This window comes from Lissotriton helveticus, chromosome 12, assembly GCF_964261635.1.
Source record: "Lissotriton helveticus chromosome 12, aLisHel1.1, whole genome shotgun sequence".
Lineage (NCBI taxonomy): Eukaryota > Metazoa > Chordata > Amphibia > Caudata > Salamandridae > Lissotriton > Lissotriton helveticus.
In genome coordinates, this window is record NC_136073.1 from 343,606,190 (window position 1) to 343,626,831 (window position 20,642).

The window sequence follows — 20,642 nt, forward strand, 5'->3', positions numbered from 1 at the left end:
GGCCCATAGGAATGACTGTGAATTACCGAATCAGTAAATACGGATTCAGTAAAATAGGGAAACATTCAAGAGTGGCAGGGTGTCACATTGATGCCCTGTTGCACCCCTGAATAGTGCTTGTGTGCACATGTGGCACACATACATGCCCTAAGGGCATGTATGTCTGCCACATGGCACTGTTGAAAATGCACAGATTTGCATTTTCAAAGGTATTCGGTATTTACCACCAACTAATAGTTGGTGGTAAATAACGAATCCTTAGAGCACATGAGCACTCTTAAAAGTGCTTCCTACATGCCATTTACCCATTCCGGAAATACCGAATTGGTAAATACAGAATCGGAAAATACCGATTCTGTATTTACCGAATCATCCCCTACATCTGAAATGGATCAATACCGGTTGGTAAGCCTGAAATTTACCGAATTTCTGGTTTACCGACCGGTAATGGGCCACCTACATCAGGCCCATAGTCTCACCCTATATCCCGAAGAGACAGCTGCGGTCCAGCACGGAAGACCATTTAAAACAGACAAAGGTTAGGAGAGAAAAATGGGGAGGACAATCTTTTTTCCATCTGGCCCCTAAATTGTGGAACGGGTTACCATTGGAATACAGACAGATTGACAGGGAACTTCAGTTCCGCAAAGAAATTAAGACCTGGCTGTTCAAGCAATATCTTTAAGGCCTGGCCTGCCTGTTCTTAGCATCCGACCGCTAGCGCTGGGAAGCCCATGGGTAGCCATGCGCTTTATAAGTCCCCTATAATAATAATAATAATAATAATGATAATAATAATAATAATAATAATAATAATAATAATAATATTTGGGTGCCTAAGAGAAAGGATACAGAGATAGATGTCCTAGAGAAGACTGAGGTGCCAATGTCGTCTGCACTGGCATCGGTGACATTGGTAGCAAAGCTGCAGATGTTAATAATGACAGAGTCAAAGTATGAGACATCGCAACAGAGTTAGACAGCACCAGCAGTGTTGATTGTGGCGCTGGTGAAACCCTTCTTGGAGGAATCATTAATGAAGATGGTGTGATCTTCTGAGCAACCCCTATTGGAGCTGGAATTGGCCAGGGTGACTGGGGCATTAGCATAAACAACATAAAGGGCACTTGCTGGTAAGGCATTGATAAGCCTCTCAAAGAGTAAGCTGGAGGCGCCATGGGACCTGTAGACATACTAGATGGGATACTGAACACCGCATTAAGAAAATCACTGGGATGCAGAAATGGTGTATATAAAGCTTGGTACACTTGTTCCTGTTGGGGGTCTAGTTACTGGATCTGAAGTCACATTGCCGGCACCCCAGGTGTTGGAGTTGAAAGAGGCACTGGTATCAAAGATGCAGCTGCTTGTGGACCATGGAAGGAGCCGGCATGACCTCCTGCTGTTCTTTCTCTGAGTTTGGTTGTAGAGACACTGACCTCAGTGACTTATCCTTCGATGATCGATGTCAAGACTCATGACATCACTTCTTCTTATGTTTAAATTTTGACAACTTTAAAGAATTAAACAAAGATTCATCTTCTGACAGCTGAAACAGGCATCAACTTCATGGTCCCATCATAAGTACCAAAGACAGATGTTATGCAGGTCAGTAATAGACATCTGTCTATCACAATCTTTGCTGATGAAAGCACCTTTTTAAAAGAAGTATACATTGAAAAATTTAAATTTTCTAAAAAGACCATGAAAAACCGTTACACATCGTAGGCGTGGTAAAAAAGAGAACTGACATCTGCCCACCAAGGGGGATGCTTTATGGCCCCAATGATGTCGAACAGTGCTGCTTGCGGAGCCGTGTTGATACCGATACCTTCTGCTGGCATGGTAGAGCTATCAAAAAGTTTCCATTCCAAGCTGGTGTTAGAGCTATTTAAAACGTGGTGATGTGGAAATGAATATGCTATTCCCTTTCTGAAGGAATAAGAACTCTAATTCTCCCACATAGAATGACATGTAGGTATTATTGCCATTCTTTGCATGCGCTGCAGTGATGGTGCTGCAACAGCTGCTAAGGATTGATGTGTTGCATTGACATTCAAAGAATCCTGAGTTCTTTCAAACCTATAAAATGATTTGTTACATGTTAGCCACATAAAAAGGGAAAGGAGTTGTGGTGATGGTATTTCACTGTGTCCTTGTTTCTTGACCCCTCCGTGGGTTCAACATAGTATAAGAAGTGGTGTCAAAGTTAATTTGTAGAAGTCTGTTAAGGAAAGGAACCTATTCTATGGTCCTGATACATTTTGGCGTCTGTAGGACATCTATGCATAACTATGAAAATGTTCCATCCACCATATTCAGAATAAATACATGGAAATACATTCTAAACAGGGCAGACTTAACATCTGCCTATTTTTGAAGGATGACAAACTCTTACTCAGGGCTTATATTTTTGACACAAATGAAGTGTTGCAGTGAGCAGTGAGTTAACCTAAACTCAACACCACAATTACATGTAGTCTTTCGATAGATTTCACCATAAGTTAATCTTTTTGCCACATAATCTAAAATATTTTTACTTTTAAATTCTTTAATGCTTAATTAGTGAAGTTCAAGGGAGTTATACGCTGGTGGATGTTTAATTTGGTTGCATCTAATAACCTGTTTAAACTTGCTATCACAACCTTCTCATATGTAAGTATTTCTGGGAAATAGCACATAATGATTCAGTAAACCCCCAGGACAGATATGATCTGTTTATATCTAAAGTAGGACTGATAAGTTACTACAGAACTTGTCTTTGCCACTCCTCCATACTCTTGGTACAAATGTCTGCACAACATGATTGGAAGTCCATCCCTGAATATGCTTTCAATCATTCACCGTTTTAGATACATTTATGCTTCTGAAAATGCTACATACTCTCCTCATGATCTACCTCAATCAATACAGATAAGAGTTTGAATAAGAAGATCATACTAACACCCCAGAATAACTCACAGGGCCAGTACGACCTCCTCAACCGAGAAAACACAATGAGACTATCTGCTGAAATTCCTGCATTATAATAACTCACATCAGTAGACTTGTTATGGATCAAATTCATCCCTGTGGCGGGCGGGATAAAAATGCAGGGACACTAGATGGGGTTAAACTGGGTTTTATTGGTCTTAGGATTCTTTTCTTGCGAATCGCCAGTCTATAGTAAGGTAATGGTGGCTCTATATCATTCTCTGGTGAATAACGACCTCTGGGGGAGCTCTTTCGGCGTCTTTTCCACTCCAGGGTGACATCATCGTAGATGGGGCTCACAGCGGTCCGGCGTGAATGAAAGAAAAATGAGAGACTTGATTCAGTCTGGTGCCCAAAATGTGTAAAGTGTGAGGGAAGGGTAGTGAGGAGACACATGGTGCACATTCCTAAGAAATAAGTGACGGTGGTGCTCAGGACTTATGGGAGTCGGGAGTTGTCGGGTCAAGGCAATTACGGCTTCGTAAACCCCTTCCTCCCGCCCAACCCGAGATACGCAAATGTACCTGTGTGAGCCATGCTTCTCCAGAAGCGTGGCTGGGCGAATCGCTGTGTCGTTGGCCTCCTGGCTCCAGTAGAGTGCGGGTTGGTCCTCTAGTCGAGTTTCCGTCGGTCGTCTCCTTCTCGTTATGCTTCAGGTCTCTCTCTCGGCTCTCTAACTCTTCTCCTCCGGTGATGGAACACACAGGACTGCCTCCGCCTCCGGGATTTGAGCTTCCTGCATCCTCCGCATCATCTGATTGGGCGGGGCTTGGTGAAAACTCGGCCCAGTTAAAGAAACACAGGCCAGTGTTGTCTTCCACTGAATATGGTTGCGACTCAGCAACCTTCCAGGCTTCCGGCTGCTGAAGAGAGAGAGAGGAGATGGGGTCATTCATACACTCCTTTGTAACAGGTACATTAGTACAGTCATCAGTCCGACCCTCCTCGTCACAATCCCCCAAGAGGATAAGAAGCAGATGGAGATCCTCTCAACCTGGAGAACTGAGGATATTGCGCCATTAATTATGAATGCCAGACAACAATTTGAAGCATGGGGCATCACACTCTCAAAACCCTTAAGACCATCCTATCCTTCACCTTTGTCAATGTTGCCATGGAGGCACAGCTTGACCAAGAAAATGCTGACAATGCTCCAGTGTACTCTGTGCTACAAAGTGCTTTAGGAAAGATAGGTGAGACTGAAGAAACATAGACTAAACAATTGCAAGATCAGCGTGTAAACAAATGAAATTGGATGGCTTCAACCCTAAACGCCCCTAGAAGAGAATGATTCGCTAAACAAAGAATTAGTACTTCTAATACCTCACTATGGGCCCGATGTAGGTGGCTAATTACTGGTCGGTAAACCCGAAATTCGGTAAATTTCAGGCTTACCGACCGGTATTGAGCCATTTCCGATGTAGGTGATGATTCAGTAAATACAGAATCGTTATTTACCGATTCTGTATTTGCCGAATCATTATTTACCGATTCGGTCTTTACCGACTCGGTAAATGGTATGTAGGAAGCACATTTAAGAGTGCTTATGTGCTTTAAGGATTCGTTATTTACCACCAACTACAAGTTGGTGGTAAATATCGAAAACCTTTACAAAAGCAATTTTGTACTTTTGTAACAGTGCCATGTGACAGACATACATGCCCTTAGGGCATGTATGTGTGCCACATGTGCACACATGCACGATTCAGGGGTGCAACAGGGTGTCAATGTGACACCCTGCCACCCTTGAATATGTGCCCCCTATTTCAGTAATAGTGAATGGCTTCCCATTCCTTCCTATGGGCCTCCAGGCCCATAGGAAGGAATGGGAATTACCGAATCGGTAAATACAGAATCTTACCGATTCGGTAAAATTCACCGATTTTTTTCCTACATAGCATTTACCGATTCTAAAATACCGAATCGGTAAACTTCGGTATTTTAGAATCGGTAAATGTAGATTACCTACATATGGCCCTAAAGCTTTTATCTTGGAACATCACAGGGCCAAAGAAAGAAATCCAGGAGATCATCGTGCCCCTAGAGACATGGCTCATTGACCCAAAGGAAGTGGCCGTCTACACATTTTGTAAGAGCTATAAGAACACATTGGTACAGTTGACCAAAAGGTGGCCTTGCAGTTAAACATAAGGTCAGAACAGCATTCCAGTACCATATCAGAACTACAAATATTCAAACTGAATCAGTGGTACAACTACCCAATAGCAACAATAATACTGTTAAATGTTTACATGCACCCAAATGTGAGGAAAAAAGCGACACAATGCAATATGTTACTCTCCATAATAACTGATATAAGATTGGAGAACCAGGCATGGGAAAAATTGTAACAGGTGATTTTAATTCCAATTTAATTTACACCCCAGATGAAGGTGAGCATTTAGGAGCACAAAATGTGATCTGGTCAGTAAAAGCAACAAGATTGAACGAGCAAAAGATAGTTCTGGCCCTGGAAAATCTGTGCCTGAGAGTTATAAATGCCCGAACCAAAGATGACAGGCCCTCAAGATGGACTTTATCATGGTGCAATTTAACAGTCTACAATAGATTGTACAATTCTTACGTTAACATTATTGGAGTACGTGGGAAATACCAAGTGCTTTTGAAGGAAATGACAACTATGCTTTATATATTTCAAGGCAGCTTTTGACCATGTAGACAGGGGATTGTTGTGTAGTAAACTTAAGACATGGAGGCTTCCTGAAAGAATACTACGAGCTGCAATACAGCTGTATATAGGCATGTGGATTCGAGTTAAAATAGCTAATGGCATGAGCCTTTCAAGGGAAATTCAGGCAGAGGTAGGACTAAAGTAAGTTTGTGTCTGAGCCCTACACCAGGCAATCTGCACATACAGGCCTTGCAATGTCAGGCCTGAGATAGGTTTGAAAGGCTACTTGTGTGGATGACACCACCAGTGCTGCAGACCCACCAGTAAAAGATACACAAATGATGGACAGAATGTGGAACAAATCTAACATTTACCCCCAGTCAAGAGATCTGGGATGAATCCATTGTTCTTTTGCTCCTCATGCTACAGCTGTTTAGACCCAGCCATGTGCAAATCTGTCTTGATCCTGCTCCTTATGGGAACAGTCCAGCCCGAATTGCCAAGTAAGGTCTTCCTGGACCCGAAACAAGCATCCTGGGACTGGTTTAAGGGTTTCACCCCTCATCAGCCAGGCTGGCTTGGATCCATTGGCACAGTGAGCCCGGGACCCACGTTTGGGCATACCCGGCACACTTAGGGCGAGAAAGCAAAAGACACACAAATGATGGATTGAATGCGGAACAAATCAAACATTCACCCCAATCAAGAGATTTGGGTTAAATCCATTGATCTTTTGCTCACCATGCCAGGACAGTTTAGACCCAGTTATATGCAAATCTGTCTTGACCCTGCTCCTCATGGAGCTGCCTGAACTGCCAAGTCTGGTCCTCCCTTGAATAGAAACAAGAATCGTGGGACCGGTTTCAAGGTTTAATCCCCCCCGCCCCATCAGCTAGGCTAGTTTCAATCCAGTGGCAGCGTGAGCCCGGGACCCACATTTGGGCATACCTGGCACACTTAAGGCGAGAAAGCAAAAGACACAGAGATGATGGAAGGAAGGCAAACAAATCAAACATTCAACCCCAATCAAGAAATCTGGGTTAAATCAATCATTCTTTTGCTCACCATGCCACCCCAGTTTAGACCCATTCATATGCAAATCAGTCTTGACCCTACTCCCCATGGGAACAGTCCAGCTCGAACTGCCAAGCCGGATCCTCCCTGGACCAGAAACAAGCACCTTGGGACCAGTTTCAGTAGCGTTTAGATTACAGGTCCTGGGCATATGGCATACCACTTTTCAAGGGATTTTAGGTAAACTAAATATGGCAATTGTGTATCCACCCATTTTACCCAGTTTAGAAGAGAATCACATGCACTTTAGCATTGGTTAGCAGTGATAAAGTCCTCAGAGTCTTAAGGCCAATGCAAAGATACAGCAAAAAGATGAGGTAATCAGGCAAAAAGTTTGTGGAAAGACTGCCCTAAGAATTACATGTGTAACAGCTTGTTTTTCGTCATCTTTCATCCACGAATTATGTCAGAGGCAGGTAGTAAGCCCTGGGACATGCAATCCTAGTCTCACTCTGACATCGGCATTTGGGAGTAGCCCTGCACAACATTTTTTCTGAGGACGAGATGGCAGCACTTATGTTTTTGGTGCAGTACTACCTCCTGGAAGAGTTACTCCTTGCAGATAGGAAGAAGCACAGGGGGCAAGTGCAGTGCATAATGTGCCACCTCTTCGGTGTTGCACGGAGATAATGGCAGGATTTGTTGGGTTAACAACAAGTAAGTGATGTCCAAAGTTTAAGTGCTGTCACATCCAGCAACCCCTGCTCAAAAGTCAATTTTCTGTTAAATGATAGGAGCATGATATTCACATGGTGGTTTATCAGAAGGATTTGGAGAATGCTCCATATGTAAGGCCACTGGAATTGATTGCCCAGGCAGCCAGAGTGTTCTTCGCAAAACAATGGATATGCCATTCCTGTCGCATAATCCATCTTATGCATAACTGGTTTCTAGCTCAACCTTACTAGAGTGCTGCCCCCTACATATTGCTGCAGTCGCCAGTATTTTGTAAAGGATCACATGATCATCCTACAGTCGCTGACTGTGGTATTTAGATTACACTGAAGTTATTGAGACAAAATCTTTGGCCAAATGAGAAATAATTAAGTAACGCTGCCACATAACTGGAGCACAGTATGCTGGTTAATTGTTCTATCTTGCCCCATAATCCCAGTGGCTCTGTCCATATCATACTACAACTGCATCCCTTCACTCCCTGTCAAGGGGTGCCCTGAGGTAGGCAAAGTCAAGACTATGCTATTCACAAGTAAATCTAAAACTCATGGTCTCTGGTAAGGGCATTTCCAAATTGAATGTGTAAACTCACCCTCTCTGGTGGAAACAGAGCTGCCTTAAAATCACCAAGCTCAGTGAAATTCCTTTGGGTGGCCCATAGCAGTACAGAGGCACAGGAGGCTTAGGGGTTTGAGTTTGAGTACAGATGGTGGGGTGGCTGACTTCCCAGTAGTACTCCGTCTATAAGGCACATGGGCAAAATGGTAGATCAGGGCTTAACAAGTACCTGATAAATAGGGTACAGTTACCTAGCTCATCAGTTAGTCAGAAAGAGCCTGTGTCTGGCTATTGAAAATAATCCAGTAGTTAATTAATAAACTGCAGACAGGCTGCTGGCCTGGTGGTGTAGCTGAGGGCTTATTTCAATATTCGGTCCCCAGCTAGTCATGTTATTGAGGGATGCCAATGGCCTGTACCTGAACATGTACCGGTTACCAGTGATAACGTGCAGTTCTCTATTTAGGACTGGCCTTCTGTCAGAATGCTCCAGCTCCAAACACTTTGGAGAGGTAAAAGCAATCAAGGACACTGGGCCTTTTCATAAGGAAAGGGGCACTTGCAGTCGAATACATGTAATGGTGAGTTAAGGAATATGTTATTCCTGCTGGAATGCGGATCTATGTTAACATAAGGGAAGGTCATTAGGAAGATATAGTCACGATCTAGACACATTTACAAAAATTCACTTAAAAAATGGAAAGAAAAAAACTCCATGTCGGTCAACCTACCCCCAAAATATTGACATTATTTGGCAAGTCACATCCCATCCCCACGAATGCTGACACTGGATGGGTTGACACATTGACCAATTAGAGGTGGCCAAATAATTCAAAACTGAATTTTTGCTTCTGACAGACATGCCCCTGATCCAGCGCAGCTCTCCAACAACCCTCAATACTCATTTCACTTAACTCAGGTGCAATTATTTCTTACTCTTCAGTGGGGCCCATAACACCACGAGTAAAACACACACACACACACATACCTTTACACCAGAATCAGTGACAAAGAAGGTGAGCTGCTGGTTAGCGGGTTACCTAGGATTTATGCTTTATACATTCATACACATTTTTATAGTACTCAACGTATGCTAAAAAGTTACCTGGAAAACTTTACATCAAGGTACTCTACTATTTGGTCAATGGATCATCTAGTAGAAATTAGTTGATAGAGACTAAGACCAGCTTAATCATAGTAATCCTGAAACTCTAGCAAATTTATATTGTCATGACATTTCTCAAAATAAAATAACCAGACTCGAGTTTAAATTTTATATTGATTTTATCTACTTCATTTAGGAAAAACTTCTAAAGATTTATTTCGACAAGCAAAATTAAAGCAGTTTATTTAATGCATGTTAAAGAAATTGAAAATTTAGAAAATATAATACCAAGCTGTGCTAAGAAAAATAACAGAGTTGCACAGGTTCCCAATCTGCCTCTCTATCTCTTCTCAATGCCTCTCTTCCAAAATAAAATTCTGCATCCAATCATTCTTCTTTGCTCCATAAAAGTTAAAGTCCAAAAATTGTTCAAAGTCTCTAGCACCATAAAATAGTTCAAACCGACAGCATGTTGGGGTGCAAAATAAAATCCGTGGAGCAAACTTTTTTCACCCCTTCAAAGAAGCTCTTTTATACCCTTTTTCTCTAACTATCTAACTTAAAATTGAAACTTTAAGGGTCCACAGTTCATTCTGATTGGTCCATTAGAGGGATGGTGATGATCACCTTATTCATCCTTGCCCAAACCAGTCTGTGTTTTTGCGAAGTCATCTACAAAATGTTCCCAAAGCATTCATCTCCGATTTATGCTTGTCATTCTCGCTTTGTTACAGAAATTGTTATTCTTCATCCTTACTGTTCCGTTCTCACGGTTTTAGATGCAAGCATCTTTTGGCATACTTCTGTGCCCTAGGCCAAACTGGCCTTGACATCACTTGCTCTACGCTCAAGCTATTCCATTTACTCGGATTTTCACTCATGCGCATGCGTGGAGTCTTTTCTCTCAAGCTGAAGTCAACGTTTCAATCACCAGCCATTTTCCAAACAACAGGCTATGTAGGCCTTAATGAGAAATAATGTGAAAACAAACACAACAGAAATTAGATTTAGAATTTTAGCCCTTCTGTTTACCTCCCACCACTCTAATATTCCCAGTTAGTTGTTACCTAGCATCAAGCAATACAAGTAGCATTCTTTTACTTACCAAGTGCATTTTTTTGCCACAAAAGACACTTACATTCTAATGAAGCATAAACATAGATGCTTATTTTCATATTATAGCACTATATTAATATGACTCATTCACAATTGTTAGTATATTATTTTTGAAAATGGCCATTAGTTTCCCACATGTAACTTATAATGTCTAAGTGCATTTTGTAGATTAATTTTTTCATGCATCACACCATTAATTTAGTTATTGTTATACGAAATTAATTTCACAAGGGGTACACAAAAGATGTTGTCTCTCCCCTGCTCCATCACCACACATTCACTTTAATGGCAGGACGTTGACAAAGTTAGGGCAATGGAAACTGATGAGCCAAATAAGGGCCAGCTGTCAGGGATGGACATGGATATATTCTTGCTAATCATCTCAGGCATGTTAAAATGATTGGGCTGTGAGCAGGTAGGAAGATGAGGATCAGACAGAAAGGAGGAGCTGCCAATGGTCTGAAAACCTTTGGTAGCGTGACGAAGGCAACACATTAATTGGTATCAAAACACCCACAGGTTGCCAGAAGGCCTAAGAAAGGATAAGGTTGCCATACAAGGTGCCTTAACATGCCTAATAGTAGCAACAGAGAAAGCATGGGGGTGGTTGAAAAGTAGGCACAGCACTTGCAGCCCAGACATGGCCTTAATGACATGGGAGGTCAATATCAATAGCAAGGAAAGCTTATAAGCTAGAGTGCTCAACTGAAAGGATCTTCACATCCAGTGTACAGTCAAATGTTGAGTGACAGTGATTTACAATGCTTATTATTGATTGATGACGTCATTCTTAAGATTTATGGTGCTTAGCAGTGATTTATGGTTGTAAGCTCATAATTTATAATTCTTATCAGTGGTTTAAGGCTATGATATGAACTAACACACTGTTGCCTATTATCTCCAACCTAAGACTCAGCGTATTAATGATTAGAAGTCATGGGTGGAAGGTAAGTTGGACTGGGTAAGTGGGTAAGACAATTGGGTGGGTTTCAATAGTGATTGGGAGATAATACAATCAGCGCACTGGTGCTGGCGGAGCTTCATTACATACGAGCGAGCTTTGAGCAAGGGACTGAGGTGCCACTAATTGTCATGTAAAGGATGGGATTGAGAATCCTATTTAGAGGAAATATTTCCTCTTCCTTTCAGACACTTTAAAATATTTTTTTAAATGGGGATTGAACCCTTAGCAAAAAACACAGTTGATGGACAGAATGTAGAACAATGTCATACATTCACCCCAGTACAAGGATCTGGGCCTAAATCCATCGTTTTTTGCACTCCACACCACCCTGGGTTAGACACTGGCTATATGCAAATCAGCTCTGACCCTGTGCCTCATGGGAACAGTCCAGTCCGAACTACCAAGCCATGTCTTTCCCAGACCGGAATCAAGCATCCAAGGACCGGTTTCTGGCTATCAGCCTTCATCAGCCTGGATAGCTTGACTCCAGTGGATCAAACCCAGATCTTTTGACTGGGTGTGAGTGTTTGATTGGTTCAGATGCTCCGTCCATCACCACCCCCTTTTGTACCGCTTTGGCCGCCATAAGTGTGGCAGGGTATGCTCAGACGTGAGTCCCTTGCTCACTTTGCCATGGCTTGGCAGTTCGGGCTGGACTGTTCCCATGAGGCACAGGGTCAGACTGATTTGCATATAGCCATGTCTGAACTGGGGTGGCAGAGTGGGCTAAAGAACGGTGATGGATCAAACCCAGATCTTTTGACTGGGTGTGAGTGTTTGATTGGTTCAGATGCTCCGTCCATTCCCACCCTCTTTTGTACCGATTGAACCCTTAGCAACATTGCTTAGTTTGTAAAAAATGAAAAATGCCAGGGCCCAAGGAATGTTACAGCACCACACCACAGCTATGCAACGTGTCAAAACTGCCAAATGCCAGTGACACCATTATCTTACTTAAAAAACGCTTCAATAAATGTGACCATTTGGATTATTCTTTGCCAATAAAGCTATTAGTGTGTCCTAGACGAGGTATTTCTTTATGACATATATATTGAAATGTTAAACAATCTATTGAGGTGATGCTCAAGTATGGACTGACAGCGCTAATATGTGATGGATTGTTAGAAATAAATGCTGGTGCCGAGCAAAAGAAAACACCATCACAAATGAAGCACTGCTTAGCAACAGTAACTGCACATTGGAGTAGTTTAAGAAAATTGTACTTTGGCACAGCATATAAATGCATGTGTTATCTCCCATGACTAGAATGCAACTCTTATTATTTTGCCAATTGTATGCTGCCTTGAGCAATCAGTGGATGAGGTTCGCCTCTTTAACTTATGATATGGGGAGATGGAGGCTCCAACTTTTTCACACACTACTCAGAATGCTGATAATGTGCATGCAGTCACAATTTTTCTATGGAAAGTGTGGCTGGTCCTTGGTAGTCCTTGGCCTTAAACCCTATCCTCCTCACAGGAGTATGGTGGAGCTACGAGTTTTGCATATGTCATGGGCTTTCTTTCTCTATTTAATTACTGGGAAGTAAGAGCCGTAATTGCTGCTGCAACAATTGCAAGGTCTGTTTTTTTATGGGGTATGTGGATTATTGCTTTCGATTAATGGGTGTTGGTATTCATTTTTCTTTTTTAACTGTGGTTATTTTAATTAGTGTTTATATGATGACTAATGTTCATTTTAATTGTCATTTTTATGCTGCTATAACTGCTTTGTGCATGTTTGTACTTTAATGGTTCATAAATTAACCACAGTACAGATGAAACTGGCCTATATGCAAGACTGAAATGTCCCGCTTCCTCATGTGTTGGGATGCAAAGCAGTGGAGTTATTTTGGGCAGAGATGATGAGGACTCTGTCACACCAATCTGATTAATCGATGAACTTTCAGCATTAGACTTAGTGTAATATCGAAATGGTGCAACCTCACTATTAGAACTGGGGCTGCTACTGGCCAAGAGGTGGAATGAGGTGAAAATCTCATTCAGGGCGGGTAATATATCACTGGTCTTTAAATGGTTAATAACTGAGGGAGAGATTATATCACAAAAGTGTGGGTGGGATGAGGGAGATGGGGGACTGAATATCTGGGATGTACATCTCAACACATTAGATGATTCCTCAGTTCAACTCCTGCCATCCACAGGCCAAGCCCATAGTGAACTGTGGCAACATGCTCAGCTAAACTGAAATGAAAATGTAATTCTTTCTACAGATTGATTAATAGGCTTTGTTGAATGTACTGGCCATGGCTATGGAGATAACACACAGTAAATACTAATGATTAACCTGCAAAAATGAACTCTCCTTACATATCGATATAATGTGGGGTGTTGCTTTTAGGTCTTGCCTACAAGACAGCATAAACTGCCTGGTAGCGAAAGACCTACTGTACGCTTACCAAGAACTTACAGAGGGCTTTGAGCCCGAACATTGGTTACTATTAGTTCACTTTATAGTCATTCTAGCTACCTTGCTTCTTATTCAACTGCTTTACTTGTCCATCGTGTGCCATTGTCTGTTTATCCCTATCCTGGCACATAGATTTTTTACCATTCACTTGATTGGATTATTCGTGTCCTTCCACTGCTCACATGAGTGTGAATGTGTTTTCCAATTCTCTCTCTCGTTTGCTCCACCTACACCCAAAATCTCTGCCCCCAATGCGCTCCATGTTGCTCTCTCCTCCTCACTTCCCCTCCCCCATGCACTGCTTCCCTTCTCATATTCTCCCATGTGCTCTTTGTGCTGCCTCTCCCCTCCAAAGCTTGTTTGTTGGTACCCAAACCACTCTTGTCCTGCTGCTTCTATTTAAAGTTACACCCCCAGTTCATTTGCTGCCCTCCCCCGCTGCTCCAAAAGATAATCAGTGTTCGCTTTTCCCTACTCCACCACTTCCTGTTGCATTTGTTTTTCATTTATTGCTGTGTTTGTGAAAGGCCAAGCAGATGGAGTTTTCTGCCGGGCCACCCCTTTTGAAAAATGCTCACAAGGATCATGCTTATACAGAAGGAGAGAGATTCCCTTCCAAGATGACTCAGAATGTGCCATTGTTTAACTGAGCCTACCCATCCACACTGACTGGTCTGGGTGGCGGGTCCATAAACTACGTTTTTCCAAGCTTTCATTTTTAGCATTCTCTTCAGCACTGATATTCCATGTGTTTTCTTCCTCACCAAATGTCTGTGGCTGTCTACCCTGGTTGTTTTACACACTACCCTTGGAAAAAATGACTATGTGAAGAGACTTTTAAGGCACCGACAGAAAAACAGTTTTATGGAATGTCTCAAATATCTAACGAATATTATTAGAAAACTCTTTAAACATCATTGTACACATCAATCACAAATATTTGTAGGTCGAACATAGGCAGCGCGCATGTGCTGTCTGCAAGACCTTTTGTAAGCAGCATAGCGAGTGTCATCCCGCCTGCTGCTTGCCATTGGTAAACTCCTGCGTTACTCTTATTGCCTAGATCCTTATTGGTTGGTTCTCCAATACCTCACTTCCATTGTTATAGGAAGGAGCACGGAACAACTACAGTTCCATTACACTCTAGGGGGTCATTAGGATGACGGGCGGACTTAGTCCGCCCGCCATCCTAACGGGACTCGGGACCACCCGCCATAAGGGCGGGGGTCCCGTGGGTGGTATTAGGATGCGGCCGCCACAGTGGCGGCCGCATCCTGCATTTATAACATTGTGGCGGGCGTTGCTCTCTGCACCGCCCGCCACAATGCCATAAATGCATGTATGCATTTGCATACACAATGCGGCAGGCATCGCGCGGAGCCTACCGCATTGTATATGCAAATTCAGGAGGGTACCACTCCCGCAAGGTGACCGGGACGGAAAAGCAGCGGACGGTCTTTCCATCCGCCGTGGTCCCCCGCCATACTAATATGGCGGGGGGGCATTCGGGAGTGGATGTCGGGCGGATTGCCTCCGCCAGGCCGGCGGTGGCTACCACCAGCCTGGCGGAGGCAATTCGCCCGACATCGTAATGGGCCCCTAAGTGTTTATGTGTAGTGTTTAGGGACTACTTGCTTTATTGTGTCTCACCATAGCACCGCACTAGGTTTCATGTTTTTTTACTTTGTGACCATGGCACCTGGTTCATGGACCACCATATACATAAGTTAAATGCACGGGCACCGTGCTTTATATTTTAGCACGGCGCCCACTTTTATTATTATGTTATAATTAATGCGCTTGGGTGCCATGCTTTACCATTTATCATGGTGCACTCTTTTATATTTGTATCCGATTGGAAACTTGTGGCCTCGTTTCTGCTCGTAAACCCAGTGCTGTGCCTGCTGGTTCTTGCAGCAGCTGTGTACGGGCTTGAGGGGCTTGGCCTCACTGTTAATGAGGGTGAGAGAGAAGATAGATAGCAATACAGGAGCTCAACAGTTCAGGGACTTGTTATTTTAAATTAGTCAAGGACTGTTTTGAAATAAATAAATAAATCTTGTCTGCCTCATAGCACACGCGTATGTGGTCGAGGGTGGGATCACCAAAAATCCATAGAGATTCAAGAAATGGAGCAGGGTGGACCGGCCAAGTCCTGTAGCAGTCGGTGGTTGTAGCCTCCTCCCATCCTTACATTTTCACCAATAGTCTGACTTCCAGCTTTGGAAGGAGGAGTTAAAAGCAAAGCCAATCTGAGACTGTAGCTCCGAGACATCCTTCGCTCATGTGAGGTATAGTTCTATTCCTGTACCTGTAGAGCGTCACTTGCTCGTGCAGTACCAGTGAGTGCTCTGAACTTTGTTGTCATGCTTGCTCCCGGCCTTTTTGCTCTGGACTCGCTATGGAACACATCCATTAGACTGTCGGTAAGAGTGTCATCATGCAGAAACAGGTAGCTACCTCTTTCCCCCTAAATGACTGCAGCAGGGAGTGTGACGAGATAACACTGAACAGTGCTATCTTTAGCTGTGCTTCCTGTTGCTAAATTCCTGGCGTGGGCTAAGCCTCCTGTAATTCTAGGCAAATAAATTAACCTCTTTCTCTTACAAAAATGAATGTGACCTTTGTGCACATGTAAAGCGTTACAATGCCTTCCGGTCGAGTTTATGTTGATTAAAACTCTCAAAATCCTGCCCTGCCTCAGTCAAGTGGACAGCAAAGCTGATTGGTGTGAATGTGTATATGTGTGTCCAAGTGTTTTAGAAAGAGTATGTGTGTAAGACTGCATCTCAGTGTGTGTGTATAAGAGTGCATCTCGAGTTTGCACGAATTAAACTGTCAGAAATAAATAAAACAAGAACCTGAACTCCCTCATAGAATTGGACAGCATGGCTGATTGGTGCTGATCTGTATATGTGTGTGCAGTGTTTCTGCATCTCAGTGTGTGCATTTGTGTCTCAGATGGAGGAGTTGGATTGACTGGGGAAAAAGGCCTCTGGCAGGACGGAGCGTTTTTCAAATTACTAAGCCCGGGCTATATTAATAATGTTCAACTTGACCACTGTACCAATAAATGTATACCAGGGCATTTATTAGTGCAATTGATAACAAGCATCTGCAATGCAAAAGGGTTCGCATTTACGCACGTTTGAGCTACTGGCATTGTTAATGACAATGCCTTTTATTTATGTTTTGTTTTTTAAAACATAAATAAAAGACATTATCAATTACAATGCAAATAGCTGAAACTCTCGCTAATATGAGACCTATTGCATTCCAAATGCTTGTTGTATAAGAGTTATTGCATTTCAGTTTATTTGCACAAAATACGGGTTTGCAGTTTATCCTGGTGAAAGCATTAATACTGGCTTCTAAAGCTATGTTGACTTCTGAACCTTAAAGGCCTTTTATTCCACCTGGCAATTCCCTGGTGAGCTGGAGCCCTTGAAAATTGGTGTTGAAACCCCAGGTCCGCTCCTGGTTACCTCACCACTTTCTCCAGCCCCCAGAGGTTAAATGCAATAGGCACAGGGAAAAAGAGAAAAAGCGATCAGCGACTGAGAAAAGAGAGAGGAAGAGAGAGAGAGAGAGTTTGGATGGATGGAAAGAGAGCGATCGCAGGAGGAGATGTATGGAGGGGCTGGTTTGAGCATGTTTTCCAAGACTGCTTTTGGTTTCCCAGTATGGCTGGTTGACTTGTGGGGGGCGTGGCTACGCACGCAGCGAGACTGGCTGCTCTTTAGCGGAGCTCCGGCGTGATCCCACACTCTGGGGATAAATTATCCGGCAAAATCTCCGCCTGGCCGGCCAAAACTTGCAGCGAGTGGCCGTGAGACGGTAACCAAGCATCGGACCGAGTCTTGAGGTCCAACTAGCCCCGGAACCACTCCGGCACCTGTGCATCCGCCGAAGCCGAGGGAAAGATCACGGACTCGGCGGGACCCGCCAGGCAAGTCCGGGGTCGGAACCGGAAGTGAAGGCCGCACGGGCGAGGCGCCCTGGGAGGCTGGACGGAGGTGGCGACGCTGGGGCACACAGGCGGTGACCAGTTCTCGGCGGACATGGGGAGGTGGCGGAGACCTGACTAACACCTCCCAGGCGACGGGAGAGTGGCGCACCGGCAGCGGATTGGGGTCGTCATCCGGGCTGCCACGATCAAATCGGACGCGAGGAGGAGCCCCTCCCCCCCCCTTGGCCTGTGCATGTGGAGCAGATCGACACTGAGGAGAGCGGACCCAGGGGAAGTCTGGACACCCAGTGCGCTGACTACCCACCCGGGTCCCACGGTGCTGCACCCGGGGGACTCGGGCGCCCCCCCCGGATCGGGGATCGGCCCCTCCAACACCGCCTGCAGCGGCCCCGGGCGGTGAGTGAAGCGACGCGGGACATATCCGAAGGGCCCTCCGCCCAGTCGGCTCCAGGCGGGGTTTCCCCCCGCCCCTGACACTGAGGAACCAACGGACCCCGGCACTCGCAGCACCACACGACGGCTACAACCGCTGACACCATAAGGCAGCAGTGGAGGAGCACCAGGGGGCACCATCGACCGGCTGGTGGACTGCGGAGTTGGCTGACCGCGCCTGCTGCTGCTGCTGAGGCTCGCTGGGGAGTTCCACTGCTAACCACGTCCCCCGAGCCATGTGGATTGCCCAATGAGGGGAGCGCCGAGGGGGGACATCGCCTTCTGAATACCGCATGCGCCACCGAAACACACGGCTGGACACTTGTTGAATCCGACACCCTCAGGGTCACGGCATCACTGGGTGGACGGTGCAGCAGGGAGACGACACGGGTCCCGCGCTATACATCCGCGGAGGCAGAGCAACATAGCGCATTACACTGGCCGAAAACCGAGCAGTGTCGCAGCTACCACTGGACCACGCAGCGACGTGAGCAGCTAGACCCCAAGGGAAGCCTCACGGAGGACACTTCCGACGCCTCTCACTTTGGGAACGCTGACGCCGTCCCCGCTAGAGGCGCTGGCAGTCAGCGCTGCCACTGACTACCACTCCAACCAGATCTTCCGCGCGCCAGATCCTGCCCATGTCTGGAGGCGCAGGGAAACGCACAGGAGTGGGGAGCGCGTCCCAGAAGGGCAAAATGGACAAGTCACTGAAGCAAACGGATGCGGACCCGGTGACGGCCAAACTGGACTCGGTGCTGGCAGCCATGGAGCGCCTTGAGAACTCCGTCCAGTCCACTCGGATGTCCTTGGAGGCAAAAATAGACGGAGTTGCCATAGACCTCACGCACCTGAAGGAGGACCACAAGAAGCTAGCAGAGCGAACCAAAACCCTGGAAACCTCAGTGACTGGCCTGGAGCCTCGGGTTGCCAAGTCAGACAAACAGATAAAAGACCTCCTCAACAGGGTGGAGTTCCTGGAGGACAGGGCGGAGGATGCAGAAGGACGGGCGAGACGCAACAACGTCCGCATAGTTGGTCTACCCGAAAAATGGGAAGGAAGGGATCCGGCCACACATGTGGAGGACTGGCTACGCACCCTGTTGCCAGAAGGCACCCTCTCGCCGCACTTTGTGGTGGAACGGGCACACAGAGTCCCGACCAGGCCACTCCAGACCGGCTCTAACCCCCGCCCTTTTCTCATCCGCATCCTGAACTACAGAGACCGGGATGCTGTCCTGAGAGAAACCCGTAAACTCTGCACCATACAGGTGGAAAATGCAAATATAATGTTTTTCCCGGACTACACGATTCAGGTGCAGCGCCAGAGACACTCCTTCCTGATTGTGAAGCGGAGGCTGCGCCAACTGGGACTTACGTACTCCCTCCTCTTCCCTGCGAAACTAAGAGTGATAGCGAATGAGAGAACGCACTTCTTTGACTCCTCGGAAGACGTGGAAGCCTGGCTGGACAACGGGACGGACAAGAACACGGGGAGATCAGGAAACCCGAACAGGTCAAGGAGACGCAGGAGATCCAGAAGGAGACGTGGCACCGGGTCACCCTCCCCTGCGGCGAGCGGCACTCAGCACAGTGCAAGTCCACCGGAGGAGGAAATGCGCCGGGAACAACAGGAGGCCCTGCGGATGGCCTCGGAGCTCAGTGGCTCCCCGTCCCAGCGCTCCCCGACAGCCACCAGCCCCAGGATGCCACCGAGCGACGACGAGGCGATCTACGGTCTTCCGGACTCACAAATCTCGAGTGGGCTGCCAGACATCACCCCACAAACGTCGGACCTATTTGGCTGATGGAGTGCCGCACCCCCGGCACTCTCAGAGTCCTGCTCCACTCTCCCTCCCACCCTCTGCCCTTGCACCTGCGAATCGACAGTCCTGAAGCACTGGGGGGAGTTGACCGGGAGACATTGATCGACCGAGTGCAGCGGGAGCATTGACCTAGCTCCTCCTGGTGAAGGTGAACACTGAACACGCAGTAAGTTGAGACTGTGCCACACTCACAGTAGCCTATCGCGAAACGAGCGCCCTGTGGCGCACACACCTCATGGGGCACGACATGGCAAGGGTCCCTCTGGGTGGGCGATGGTCACCAGCTCCGAACCTAGACAGCGTTGTGTCCTCATGCCTCTATGACCACACAACGTAACTGGCGGTGGGCCAGTCCGACGGCCGCCTGGTCCTATACTTCTTCCCCCCCTGAATGGGCACCCACGCTTTCACGTTCAGCTGACACTCATTAGCCACCTAACCTGCGTGATAGGCAGCAACCCCCCAGACTGGATTGTACGTACTTTTTGTAGAATGTTTGGACGGCTGCACGTTTGGCAACCGACCCTATGGTATTTTCCCCAGTTCATGTTCACCCTCCTTCTCCCTATTGTGATATGCTGCATACATGGTCTGATGAGGTGCTCGCTAGACTCTTTCTGGTGTTATACGGACGAGTGTGGGGAGGTTCTGGGATTGGATGATGGAGAGCTCCCTGGGGGGGGGGGGTGCGAAACGGGGGGGAGCGCAAGTGCAACTGACTTGTTGAATACTGATGGCTGAGGTCAAAATATGTACTTGGAATGTACGCGGAATACATACACCTTCACGCAGGTACATGATATACTCATACTTAAAGAGGCACAAAGTGCAGATAGCATTCATTCAGGAGACACACCTAACAGCCCCTGAAGTGCACACCCTCCGTA